Source organism: Opisthocomus hoazin, chromosome 4 (genome assembly GCF_030867145.1).
Source record: "Opisthocomus hoazin isolate bOpiHoa1 chromosome 4, bOpiHoa1.hap1, whole genome shotgun sequence".
Lineage (NCBI taxonomy): Eukaryota > Metazoa > Chordata > Aves > Opisthocomiformes > Opisthocomidae > Opisthocomus > Opisthocomus hoazin.
In genome coordinates this window covers 27,326,681-27,340,994 of record NC_134417.1, presented here as the reverse complement: position 1 = coordinate 27,340,994, position 14,314 = coordinate 27,326,681, and the positions used below count along the sequence as shown (strand labels likewise).

Below are 14,314 nucleotides of genomic sequence, written 5' to 3'. Positions count from 1 at the left end.
TATCTGGGGAAGTGTCTTTCTGAGGATCCAAAGGCAAAGTTTCTCCCAGCTCCCCCCGCTGATGGGTTGATGCTTTTTTTATCTTGGTGAGGGAGGGGTTAGAATCTTGTTCTGTTGCTCTTCCTCTCCTTCAGCTACCTGCTCCTCCTCTGATTCTGCCATGTTAGGTTTGTGGATGACTTTTCTGCTGTTACCCGGAGGTCGACATTTCACATGTGATGTGACATACAGTAACTGTGAACTTCGTGTCTTGTTGGAACTTTACTTTCAGTTCCTAAATTCTCTGTACCTTTGAGCGTCTTGCTACAGTAGTGTGGTGGACTTCTGCAAACAGCGTAACTTCCCGGGTGAGCTCAATGCCACGTGCCGTCGCCTTTCCTTTCTGAGGGATTTCACCCCGTAGATTTCCTTTTACCTCGCTTTTTCGATTGTGGATGTGGAGCATGGGAGCCATCTGGCTTTTGTTCCCCTATCCCCCATTCCTCTAAGAAATCTCTGGTAGGATGGAGCCTTCCCCTTTCTGTTGCCAGCCCTTTTGCTTCCAGCCCTGCATTAGCAAGTCGTGATGCTGTGTTTGCACTTCAGACTTTCAGTGCATACTTTCTAGTTTCAGGTCGATCATCAAGAGGAAAAAGGAGTTTTGAATTCTGAAATGCAGTTTGTTTCTGACAGAGGGAATCTGGTTGTGGTGGTTGTGGGAGGGAAGCGGCCAGCAGCTACGGCCGCAAGCGGGCTGCCGGCTTGGCCAGGGAGGGTCTGCCTGGGCGTGCGGTTTGACAACGTCTGCGCAAGCCCTGTCCCGGTGAATGTGGAATGGCTTGGGCTGGAAGCTGCCCATCTCTACAAGACTGCTGTTTTTCCCTGCAGAGCTTCCTTTTGCGACTTCTACCCCAACCAGCCTGAGCAGCTGTTGGTATGATATGGCTTTCCTGACTTTTTTTTTTTTTTTTGATACAGAGTTTCTGGATTGGGCTCTGCTTCTGGACTGCAGTGGCTGAACTAACTTCTGCTAGTGGAAGTGCACACTTGTCTGGAGATGTTTATAGAAGCATTGGTAAGGCAGTAAACACTAGTTCAGCACAGTGTTTTATTAAAATTATCTAGGGAAATTTCCAAGGGAGGTGCAACTTATGAAGAATATAAATGGTGTTGCCCATCTCTCTGCTAATACTTCTGCTGTGTGCGCAAGGTACCCCCACGGCATCGGGGCCTCCCAGAGCTGCCACAGCGTTTGGGTGGTTCTGGTCCTCTCTGTTGGGTGTGGGGTTTCGGTGGTTTTTTTTCTTTCCTTCTTTTCTGCAGAGGTGATAGTTGGATGTTTCAATGGGCTTTCTCGTTTAAAAAAAATTTAATATTCCGTTGCGTACCTCACCACTGTAGGTGCTCTCTGACTGCTTCTCCTGTTGTGCAGATGGTCAAGCAGAGGCAGAGCAGAGCTGTTCAAATGAGTTGCATCTCCGAGGGACGTGAAAATCTCTGTTCATAGTATGTTCATGCTGTGTTCTGTTGGCTGGGGCAGATGTGTGTTGGCGTGAATGGGGAGCCAGAAAGCCCTAGACTTGAGTACACAGTGTGCAGACCTCTTCAAAAGGAGGTGTCTGAAGCACAGAAATAATCTGTAAATATTTAAACTTCCCGTGCATACGAATCATGAAATATCTCTTTTAAACATTCAGTAATGGAGTAGCTGCCCAAGCGACACTGGGGTGCTTCAGATCTCGTGGTGTTCTCCAGATACGCAACTGGTTTTGCACGTTGGAGATTTTTTTCATAAATACCGGTAAATAAGAACACTACAACAAAAGCATTTGTACCATGAAGACAGTACTTATGAACAAGCTTTTTATCATCCAGGATGTTTAATAGCAGTGAACTCTTCTTCAGGCTGAGCCTCCCAGAAAGCCGGCCTTGGGGGTGGCCGCAGCGCGAGACAGCGGCGATGGTTTTGTCTGTCGTTACCTGCAAGGATCTGTGCTGAAGCCAGCCAGCGTGGGCCTGCTCGCGGCTGTCGGGAGAGGTGGGTTCCAGTTGTTACCAACCTCAGCTGGGTTCAAATCAGCGGGTTGGAAGTTCAGGCTGCTCTGTCTCACTGCCAAGGCTCTGTCTGCTGAGTGGTGGAGAAGGGAACAGAAGCAGCCTTGCCCAACCGGGTGGCTTCATCTGGATTCCCTGGTAGTTTGCCCCTGTTACTGGGGTCACGCCTACCGTGCTCGGGTGGGGAGAAAGCAAACGCACCTCTGCCCAGAGTTCCGATGGAGGTGATCTGCAACGTCTGAAGTAAAGGCTTCGGATTTTGTTTCATGTGAGTAAGGAGAAAATGTTCGTAAAATAAGTCGAAGTCTGTTTAGTCTGGGCTCTGGCTTCTGTCGGCATATGTGAAATTGGGTAGCTGAAGCAGTTAGCGTGTCCTGGCCATCTGGTCTGCCCTTCTGAGAGAAGCTCCCACTGCTGTTGCAGAGATGGCTTGAAAAGCAGATTTTTTTTTTCCAATTCTTTTTTGCCAAGTTTGTTGAATACTGTGAAGAGGTTATGAGCAAACAGGACCTGTTTTCTTGGTCTTCTTCAGCTTGTATTCTGCTACCGTGTCTCTGCTGCTTCTCGGGTGTATACCATGACTGCTTTTCTTTTGTAGGTTCTGATGCTTGTGTGGATGTGGTCAGGCAGCATCCCAGCTAGACCATTTGTTGTCAGCCTCTGATTCCTCTTACTCTTGGAGTATCTTCTAGGTCTCGTATGGCTGGCGGCTCCTGTTGCCGTACCTTACTTCCTCTCTCAATAACTGCTTCTCCCAGCTGTGACTCAAACATTGTGGGCAGCGACAGGTCTGCGGTTGCCTGTAGCTCAAATGTGGGTTTGGAAGCAATTAGTACTTTAATAATAGTTCTGTTACGGTACCTGCCGAGGTCCTTATCAGGTTCTTGCACATTAAGTTTTGTACAGATAGTCGAAGCTTCTTCCTATCCCATAGTGCCCGCAGCATTTAAACGATGCGTAATGAGGTTTGGCGTTGTGGGAGGGAAGAAATCGGAAGTTCCCCGTTCCTCAGAGCACGGGGCTGGCTATTTTATTGAGCTGCCTTGCGGAGAGAACAGAAGGTTGCTGAGCCAGACCGTTGCTGCAGTGCCAGTGAACATGCCACGGGTGGGGCATGAAGATGTGACATCTAAAACATTTCTTCCTCATATCCAGTCTAAATCTTCCCTCTTCTAGCTTAAAGCTGTTACCCCTTGTCCTGTCGCAACAGGCCCTGCTAAAAGGTTTGTCCCCATCTTGCTCATCAGCCCCTCCAGGTGCTGGCAGCTGCTCCGAGGTCTCCCCACAGCCTGCTCTGCTCCAGGGTGAACAGCCCCGGCTCTCCCAGCCTTTCAGCAAAAAGACAGCAGACTCGACAGGTAGCTGCGGGCAGAGCCGGGCTGGGGAGGGGTTTGCTCAGAGCATGTGTTCGTTGTCACCCGAGAAAATGCAGATGTCGTTTCCCTTTTCCCAAAGGAGTGGGGAAGAGATGTTTTTCTGCTTCCTGCTGTCCTCTTTGTCCCAGTTAGAAAATATTAAAATAATTTGTAGAAATAAGATTTTTGTTTGTTTGTACTAAATGTAAGTCCCGGATCTCCCAGGAGAGCAAGGGAAACAGGAGGGGTTCGTTACCAGGCGCCCTGTTCTAAAGAGGTCAAGGATCAAACCGAGAAATGACTGAATGTCTTTTTGTTCTTCATTTAGGGGAAAGCTTAGTCACTTCTGCGTGTGGTCACCCAGGCCAGAGCTATTGAAGAGTTTTCTCCTGGCAGGAGTGATGACGTGCGTGTTCTGGTGAGCCTCTCTGGTTTTATCTACTTGGGATACTCGTTTTACACTCTCGCCTCTGGCCCTGTTTGGGTTTGCCTTCCATCGTACATCAACAACATGAACAACATAGAATCATAGAATGGTTTGGGTTGGAAGGAACCTTAAAGATCATCTGGTTCCAAGCCCCCTGCCATGAGCAGGGACATCTTCCACCAGCCCAGGGTGCTCAGAACTCCATCCAACCTGGCCTTGAACCCTGCCAAGGAGGGGGCAGCCACAGCTTCTCTGGGCAGCCTGGGCCAGGGCCTCACCACCCTCATGGGGAAGAATTTCTTCCTCATATCTCATCTAAATCTGCCCTCTTTTAGTTCACAGCCATTCCCCCTTGTCCTATCACTACACCCCCTTGTGAAAAGCCCCTCTCCATGAGGGAACATGAAGCCCTTAGAGTAACTTCCTGCTTGGCTTTTGAATTCTTGTACCAATTTCTTCATAGTCTGCTTCATCATCTAAGCAGCGAATTTTCACTTGGGTGTCTTGATGTTTGACCCTTTGAAAATGTTTTGCATGGTAAGGATGCAACGTCCATGGTGTTGTCCGGGAGTGAGAGCCCGGGGCAGCTGTGGGCTGCGGCTGGGGTTGCTCGCCCCATGAAGGTAGGGGAGATGGGTCTGGACTGGTGGGTGAAATAGGAGGAAAGAGGTGAGGAGTGCAGTTTATCCCAACAAACGCTCCTGTTTTCTGGGTTGTCTGTCGCTAGAGGTCAGTACTGCAACATTACTGTGCAATAAATGTGTTCTATAATAGAACAAAAAGTCTTATTTCAGGGCTGCAGCTGCTGTCATTCATTTCTGTCAGTTATTTACATGCCTTTGGAGGCTAGTTGCCAAAGACAGATGCTAATACCAGCAGTCTTCAGCAGGAACAGGTCTCTTTGATTTCTTCTCCTGCAAATAAAACAAGGTAGGGTAATAAATTGACCAAACTTGCCATCCTTTAAAGCTGAATCACAGAATGGTTGAGGTTGTAAGGGACCTCCAGAGATCACCTAGTCCTGCTCGAGCAATCGTAAGTGTGTATGTCTAATTTTCTGAAGTACTGACTGTCGCATGCCATCTGCCTAAGGCTGCCATGGTTTGCCGCTCAGACCCTGCTACAGTCGCCTTCAGTCCGATTTGTGGGAAAAGTGCTGGTTCCCCACAGCTCTGCTGGAGAATCTGGTGGAGGTGCTGGTTAACTCCCATCCAGCCCAGGGCAGAACACCCACAAATCCATGGGCCCCGATGGAATGCACCCACGAGGCTGAGGGAGCTGGCCGATGTCATTGCTGAGCCACTCTCCATCATCTTTGACAGGTCCTGGAGGACAGGAGAGGTGCCCAAGGACTGGAGAAAAGCCAGTGTCACTCCAGTCTTCAAAAAGGGCAAGAAGGAGGACCCAGGGAACTACTGCTACCGCCTGGACGCGGTCCTGTGCAGCCTGCTCTGGGCGACCCTGCTTTGGCAGGAGGGTTGGACTAGATGACCCACAGAGGTCCCTTCCAACCTTTACTGTTCTGTGATTCTGTGATTTTTGGGTTTATTTTATAACATAGCAGTGTGAGGAAGTCAGCTTATATCTGTTGGCCAAGATGAGTTCTGTTGGGGAACTGTCCCTTAAAACACTTTCACAGTGGTCCCCCCTGGCCTCTTCCATGCTGAATGGTTTTGCATGGCTGTTGGGACGTCTCTTACAGTCAATATTTCTGGGTAATTCAGATCTGCTAACCTGAGTTTAAAAGCCATCTTGTACCTTGACTAGGAGGTTAAGAGCAAAAGCTCACTTGTGACGCCTGGGCTATCGGAAACTATTGCTTATAAAAAGAGCTCCCCAAAACAGGTTTTTCCAGTCTTTGTGTATAAAATTCACTTAAAATAGTTTTTAGTGAGACTAGAGGTGATATCCCAGTGTATGAAATCTGCCAGAAATGTTTGATACGCATATGAGAAGCTGAGTGAAAACTGAAGGAAAGATACGGCATTGCTAGGCTTCATTTGAATACAAGAGCTATGCATTTAGATAGATTTATTTTTATGCCAATAGGTTCTGACATAAATATAGTGATATATAATGTATTGACTATAATATCAACGTTATTTTAAAGCTGACTCGAGGAGAAATATCTCATTGTTAGTGCTGAAATACAATGCTTTGTTCTACTGAAGGGGAAAGCCTATGATCAAATAACCTCTTTCTGAAGACCCATTGTAATGGCTCTTAAAGCGAGTAGCAGTGGAGGTGACCTGGCGAGGGGCACTCTGTGCTGTTTTGGGACTTTCAGGGTGGTAGCAGACTAAGGAGAGGAGAAGCACGTCCCGCAGGTGCGCGGGAGGTGAGGCTGTGGCTGTGCTCAGAGACCCCAGCCGGGTGGCTCAGCCCTCTGCCCTCTGGTTTTGAAGTATCCTAAACTTGATCCGTGCTGCGCAGCAGGCTGGCTGTTAGGTTGGCCGTTCTTCTGAAACGGAAGGCTTTTCATGGAGTATATTGTTTCTGAGCTTGCATTTAGCCTGCTTGAATTATGCCAAACCGTATCAATTTAACTTAAGTCTACCCTTGCACATTTGACAAGCTTTCATCCCTTTTTACCCTTAGCATCTTTCTAGTAGCTTATTCACAGTGTGTATAACGTGTAGAAGTGGTTGTGGCTCGTTGCTCGGTGTTGTAGCAAAGAGGCAAGGCACTGTCTGCAGTTTTGCTTGGAGCATGCTGTCGACCGCTTTGGAAAAGTCCCTCAGACCCGTAATGCTGAGTTTCTTGACTTAGGTGGCCTCTGGGTGCGGACGTGCTGAGCACCTGCAGCTCCAGGAGCGGTTGGTAGAACCTCCATCTGATAATCCCCTCTGCAGATCACTGCTGGGTACCTTCATCCCAGCACCCATAACCTGTGTCTACGTAGGGTGGAGGCTCGTCTCAATGCATTGTCAGGGAAGGGCCATTGTCAGGAGCCGGGGCTTGGCAGAGGACGTGTGAATCTTGGGCTGTGGAGGAAGACCTCGCAGCGGGGCTGGAGCACTGCCAACTGCCCAGGAGAGTGGGGATGCTCCTGAACGATGCTTTCACCCAGGACTGCTTCTGCCTTAACCACTGAACATTGATAATTGCATGCATACATCGTAGCATATGACCTTAATGGCATTATGGTCACTTCCATAATGCCATATGTTTTGGGACGTCGGTGACTGTGACATTTCTATTCACATCTGAATTGTTGTAAAAGTGTCAGATGGAGAGTGCTATACCTAGATGTAAGTTCTTTCCCTTTACACGAAATTACTCTTTTTTCTTTTCTCATTTCTCCTGCATTTTTTTACTTTGCACAGGCTGCTGATATAAAGGGTTTATTCATGAGGTTAACCTAATTACTGTCTTCAGAAACAAAGCCTGTTTCTACAGTGAATATCCTTTTGAAATCCATCATCTGAATATTGCCTAATAAAGTTAGCAAATGGCCTCCAAATGAACCAAAACGATTCAGTATCTCATCTAGCAAAGAATGTATTATGGTTTTACCGATACTGACAGAAATGTTTAAAATTCTCAATGCGTTGCTTTGTTCGTGGATTAATATGCATTTTTTCTGTCTTGAGATGAAAAACACCGTCTGGATTTAATGCAACACTTACAAAATTGCTGATGTGAGTCTCTGTTAAAGCTGTTTTATATACACACTGGAGAGTTTGCCGGAGACAACTGGAAAGTTCACTTTGAGAAGCTCCAATACTTTTAATCAGTAACTAAAACGTATTCATGGAGCTGCAAGACTGAAAGGCATGAATTCAAGTGCCTTCATGTATTTTCCGTGCTTGGAACAAAGGTGATTCATTTTTTCATGTAAGCAAAGTTCCTTGGAGTGGAGTATGCTCTGGGGAGATAATTAAGGGAGATCAATATCTACTGATTGATTGAGTTTCAACCTGAGCATACGCTGTCTGTCCGCATGTCGTGGTGGCCAAGCCTTGGGGCGCCCGACTGCTGGCTGGGTCCCTGGGCTGGCTGAGCTGCTGCTGGAGTCATCTTGTAAGACTGTTGGGTTGGCACGGGGGAGAGTTTACGTTTATTCAGATTTCCCTGGCTCTCGTGTGAGCGTGGGTTTAAACACCTGAGATAAAAGCCTGTTTCAGCCCTTCCTGATGTGTATCTCAAGATGTGTATTCCTTGCTCTACTCCTTCGTCTTTCTGGGGAGAAACGGAACTGGTAAATGAAGACGTAAGTGACCGTTTTCCCCTAAAGGTTGTAATTCCATTAAGTGAATTCTTGGACAACAAAATTTAAATTTAGCTTGCCTTCTCTGCAGCAGAAACCCGGCTAATCCTGTTAAAAGAGTGTAGCTGATGGATTGCAGTGTTCTTACGCTGCCTACCTGCTGGACTCTTGCAGATATTCGTGCAGAAGACTGGGGCAGTGTTTGTGTTCTTAATCTTCCACCTCTACTTGGGCTGGAGCTTTCATAAATAATTTAACTTAATTATAATATATCTTTAGTGGAAAATATTAGTTTACAGGAGAACATTTCCAAAAGCATGCTGATGAACCGCCTTGTTCCGCGGAGTACTAAAATCGAGCAATAAGCGATGACGAGGTTCGATGCGTCCAAAGGAAAATCATTATTTCAGTTACTTCTTAAATAGCTCTTTGGTTCGGAAAGAATATTTGAGTTAATGGTAGTTTGGCATCATTATGTATTAATGGGCTCCATCTGATTTATTTTTTCTGGCAGCTATCCACTCGCACGATGTATTACGCCTGACTGTTCCATTTCTCCTGCTATCGAGTGGTGGATGGTGGATTAGTACCTCGAGCCAGCGAGAGGGGCTGCGTGGGAACATAATGGGATCTCACATCATTTTTAATGGTGAGTTATGGACTGTCACACCGAATATCTGGACACACTTAATAGCTTTCTGACAACAACCGCAACAGGCGTAAGGATACATGTTGGCACTGAGCTGCTAGAGAGGCAGGCTCCTGCTCGCCAGGTGCTGGTGCACTGCACCGAGTTGTCTCTGTAGATATTTTTGTAATTACAAACTTTTTCATAGCTCTAGTAGCGCTTAAATAAAAAATTGATCCCGTGGAACTATATTGCTGAATACTAAAGCCGATATTTATTTGCAAGAGTCACTTTGGGGTGCCTAATTTGCCCGCAAGAGCAAGGTTTTCTGCTCAGGCTGCAAAATGGTGCAATAAAAATTGGTGATTGATGTTTATTATCAGATTAAATGGTTTAGCTGTGGGGATCAAAGTTATAAATTACAGCCCTCCCCAAGCTGTGATTGGCCACCAGAGATCTTTTGAAGTGCCAGCGTTTTTTAATGAGATCGTATATTTTCAGACCTCTAACAGTATCAACTTTTGTAGTTTATTGAAACTGAGTTTAAAATAACAGCTTACCGGCTGTCAAAAATATTGGATATGTTTTGTATTTGCTTGGTCAAACATCCCAGAGGAAAAAAAAACATGACTTAAAAGCAGGGATTTTGATTCCGAAGCAGAATCTGAGGACTTCAGGAGCATGAGGGATGCCGTGCTCTGTGCTGATGTAATTTTTGCTGCTTCTGGTTTTCGGTCGTTTCGCTGTAAACATGGGGCTCGACGTGCAGCAAATGCAGATGCTCTGGGGCTCTCCCTTGGGCTGCTGCCCCGGGGCACTGCGAAGGGGAGCCACGAGCTGGTTATCCATGGAAATTGGATGTTTCCATTCCGGAGTCTCAAGGAGAGACCGCAGCGTCAGTGTAGTGTTGGTTGGGTCGGAGTTGAATGGTCAGCTTTTTCCCTGTTGGGAGGCTGGCCTCGGTGACACCATCATTTTCCCCCTCTGTTCTTCAAAGTAGAGGAAAATGGAGATTGCTCTAAATGGCAGAAAAATGTAAACATCCTAATATTATTTGCTTATAGCTGGTAGGGCATGCCCTAAATATCAGAAGGATAATATTATAATAATAGACATTTGATGAAAGGGATACTGAAATGATCTTGTTAGATTGCTCTTTAACTCTCCATCTGAAGACTAGCAGTCAAAGAAGAGCTAAAATTTAGTCTGCCATTAGAGAAGACTAAATTATGATTTGTTATTTGCTATGAGAGGTTGATAATTGGGGTAAAACCTTAACTGTGAGAGCATTAATCTCAAGTACAGTATGGTAGCATCAGAAGCACGATATTGTCTTCCTGTCCCCAGGACATTCTTTGGTAGAAAATCATTTGTTTTACTCACAGGAGGTCTTTTTGCTTTTCACATTAAAAAGCTGGGTCTTTTTTTTCCCTGTGGCTGCATTTACTCTCAGGAGATTCTGATTAAGCAGCTCGGTTCAAACGAGTTTGCACTGTACGGTCATTCTTTGGGGGCAGAAATCATTCGGCGTGCCGTGGGTGTTGCAGGGAGGTCTCAAGGCAGGCACTCTCCTTCCTCTCCTCCCGCATCGGCACAGCGGATGCTCTGCCCCAGGTGCCAGGGAAAAAGAGGAGCTTTTTCAAAGTTGGAGAAAAAACTTGTTAAAAGTGATGTACAAGATGGATTTGCAGCCAGTCGTGCGGGTGTCACTGCCCTCGTTACACTGATGTGGGAAGCGCTTGCCCAAAGCCCACCTCCGGAGCGGGGGGAACCGCGTTTCCGCATCCCGCTTGGTGTGCGCTCGCTTTGTTGGAAGGGCGTCATCAAATACAGTAACGCTTGCTGTAATTACAACAGGCTCATACATGCAGCGATTTGCTCTGTTGTCAAGTCAGCGTGGTCGGTTTTACTTTTTTTTATTATTTTTTTAAAGGCTAAAATGAGCAAAGGCAATCAGTGGCTTTGCGGCGGACGCAGAGCCCGACGCGTAGCAGAGATCTGGGCGCTGTCAAGGAGGCCGGCTCTCCCTCGGTGCAAGTGGCAGCCCTTGCTGCTGTAATTGCACCTTTACCTTGCGAGCCCTGGTGGAAAATAATTAAATTTCATAAAAGCCTGTCTCGTTGCGAGCCCCTGAGGGTATCAATTAAATGTAATAATGGTAACTGCAGCTTTTAAGCAAATATGTAGGGCTTTTTTAAAGAAACGAGGTGAAGTCTTTTGCATGGTGTGGGGCTGAATTTCTATATTCCTATGCACTTGCTGCAAGTACCACCCTGTAAAGTCTCAGGAGGAGCTGTTTGTGCCCAAGAAACAGAGGCAGGAAGATGTTCAGGGGTTTCTTTGGTGGCCAAAGGCAGGTGCTGGAGCTGCTGAGTGGGGCCTGTCATTTAACGTTGCTTAGCTGGGATATTCCATCTGTGGTAACCTTAAGCTGTCCCAGCCAGCCATTGCAGTTCATCACCTAGCATCCTTAGGAGTAAGTCACCATAGATTTTCTTCCCCTGATGTCTTTCCACAAATGAACGCACCCCCAGCCCCATGCTCAGATGTGGTGCAAAGATTTCTATATCTTGGGATATCTGCTTTAGAAAGAAATCGGTGTGGACCACACGTCTAATCAGGAGGTCGGCCCCGTCGCAGAAGGGGATGCTTGTCGCTGGGCTGCAGCTCTGAGAGCAGCAGCACGAGCTGCTTTATAGCAGTATTCGAGAAGCAGCATACACCTTCTGCAAGGTTGCATCAGAGGGAAATAAAGCACTGAAATTATCCTAATAAATTATGATTGTGCCTGGCAGCATGCGGTAATTTAAAATAGATTTATCTAACAAGCCTTAAATACGAATAAATAATAAACATCTTTGTGCGTTGGGAATCTTATTCTGTTTAATTCCAAATGAATATTAATTACTTCTCATAAACCCAATGCAAAAATCGATCCGTGTGGGGAAGGCAGAAGGTATTGAGTATACCAAATTGGACAGAGCCCAGATGAATATTCTCATCATCAATTAAAGTCGGATTACACTGCTGCTCGACTCCGTCACCGGCTGCCTGGTGATGAGAAGCAGACTTTAAAACAGGGTCTGTGCTGTTGCGTTTTATATTCAATTTTGCATCCCTTGTCTCCTAGTAGGGTAGGATGGCTGGCTTACTGCCGGGTGGGACGGGTCGGGAATTATCTACTTAGTGTCCCGCTGAGAAAGGAGGAAGCCACAGGTGCTGCTTGGCCATCGGAATGGGCAGCTGGTGCTGGCATCCCGCCGTGCCACGGCACGTCCTCCATCCCGCCTGCGGGCAAATCCGTGGAGCTGGGAATCGGGAGTCTCACCTCCTGACTTCTGCAGCGATAAATACCAGAGAAAGACTTTCTCGCCTGGCAAAATGACCCTTTGGGCTATGGTGACATATTGGGTAGGGCGAGACACCGTCCCAGGCGGCGGTGCCATGCTCTGGCGCCTGTTGTGCTGCGCCTTGTGTGTGCAGAGAGCGGAGATTTCAACCGGAGCAGAACTGAAGACCTGCTCGGTTCTGAGTTGGAGCATATGGAAGATGGATGAGAGGGAACATCTGCACCATCTGCTGCAGGGGAGCTCTATCCTTCATCTTCGCACCTCGCCGCGTTGCTGTTGTGTTTGGATGACATCCTTCATTCCCTCCCATTATCGCCGTTCTCCTAAGGCCAAGTCTTTCTTCGGCAAAATGCTTTGCTTAGCAGTAGACTCTCCTGGGAGCACCTACGTGGAAATTTCCTCTGCTGCCTTTCTCTGTGCATGGCTTGGGCAAATATATTTTGCCCGCACACATTGCCTGTACAAGCAGGCATCGGGATCCTGCTTTCGGTGGACATACACCGCGTGCCAGAGTGTAAAAGGATCTGGGGGGGGATAATGGGGGTGTTTGGAAATGCAGCGTCGCACTGGGGCTGAGGCAGGGAGCTGGTGGGGATGCTGGCTGCGGCACAGGGCTTGGTGCGGCAGGAGTGATGCCCCTGTGGGGAATTACTGGGTAAAACTGGGTTTGTGTACCAGCGTGCTCCCAGGGATGTGGGGATGGCATTTTGCATCTTGGCTTAAGTTGTAAAGCCTGGCAGAGTTAAATGAAGGTCACCGGCTGTAAAAAGTGACAGGGACGTTTTAAGATGTATCATAAAATAAACTGTAGCCTAGAAAAAGCTTACGATGGTATCTGCTGCGGGCCTTGGCCTTCATTTTAAAGCTGCCTTGATCTTTTAACACGGAAGCGATTCGCTGCTGTTGTACCACGCCTGAGATCTGCAGATACTGTGCTTAAAAGTGTTTGGAGGCTGCTGGTATCCTCGGGGTTTGAAGATAAGGGGGAAGGGGAAAGGGAAAGGAGGGATACATCCCTGCGTATTCCTGAGCCGGGCCAGGGGCTTGTTTCAGGTGTATATCGAGCAGGCTCACAAACTGAAGTGTGCACGTAAAGGGCATCCAGGAGGATGCGCGGAAAGGGAACGGCTGAAGAGCACCATGGGTCTGTCGCTCCCATCCCTGGGGTCTGTTCGCCTGCAGATTTTTCTGGGACCTGGGAGTCTGGAATGCTGCTGGTTCAGTCTGATACCCTAAATTCCGTGGCTGTCTGGTGCTACAGGGAGATGCGGTGGCACTGTGTGTGTGTGTACAAGGGGTGCGTGTGTTCTTGTACCGGGTAAAAACATGTTGGCTGGGAATTACACAGAAGTCTTTATGCTTTTCCTCTGCCCGAGTTGTCACTCTTCAGTAAGTAGAAAGGTCTTCACAATCTACTGCACATAAGAAGTGTTATGAGCTAATTAAAAAACCCATCAGCCCACAAAGCTAAATAGTTCCCATTTCCCCAGAACCCAGCAATTAGCAGACGTCTGTCTTGCTTTCACCTACAGCTTAAATACCAAAGAAATATTTCCCCTACTTGCAGCAAAATTCAAGAAGCGTTAGCTTTCCATGCTGCCTTGAATGTTAGAGATGGATGGGCAAATACAGCAATAGCTGCTCCAGTTTGTCAACTGGATCTGTGCATGCATCTTTTTTTAATACTTAATACAAGATTTCAGAGACCCTTTATGTGAGAAGAGAATCAAAGAGTCACAGAATGGTGGGGGTTGGAAGGGCCCTCTGTGGGTCACCCAGCCCAACCCCCTGCTCAAGCAGGGTCACCCAGAGCAGGCTGCACAGCACCGCGTCCAGGCGGGGCTGGAATATCTCCAGAGAAGGAGACTCCACAGCCTCCCTGGGCAGCCTGGGCCAGGGCTCCATCACCCTCAGAGGGAAGAAGTTCTTCTTCGTGTTCAGCTGGAACTTCCTCTGCTTCAGTTTGTGCCCATTGCCCCTTGTCCTGTCGCTGGGCACCACTGGAAAGAGCTTGGCCCCATCCTCCTGACACCCACCCTGCAGATATTTGTAAGTATATATTAGGTCCCCTCGCAGCCTTCTCTTCTCCAGGCTGAACAAGCCCAGCTCTCTCAGCCTTTCCTCTGAGGAGAGATGCTCCAGTCCCCTCATCCTTGTAGCCTTAAGAATTATTAAAAGGAAATGTGAGAGCCAAACTTGAACATGAAGTGAGAACTACCCTGATATCAGCAGGCCAGGAATTAGACTTAAAATAAGCTAAGAATAACAGATTTTTTTGAAGAACATGAAAATATGGTGATTGCATTAATA

At 47.4% G+C, this 14,314-nt stretch overlaps 1 long non-coding RNA gene across 1 annotated transcript; it reads left to right on the top strand.

Annotated features, from left to right (window-relative positions):
* Positions 1-2: 2 nt before the first annotated feature.
* On the top strand, positions 3-8,863 carry LOC142361138 (uncharacterized). Its single transcript, XR_012763686.1, has 6 exons — positions 3-347; positions 958-1,054; positions 1,412-1,485; positions 1,885-2,017; positions 3,718-3,807; positions 8,541-8,863. It is a non-coding gene; the product is annotated as an uncharacterized LOC142361138 (long non-coding RNA).
* Positions 8,864-14,314: the final 5,451 nt, after the last annotated feature.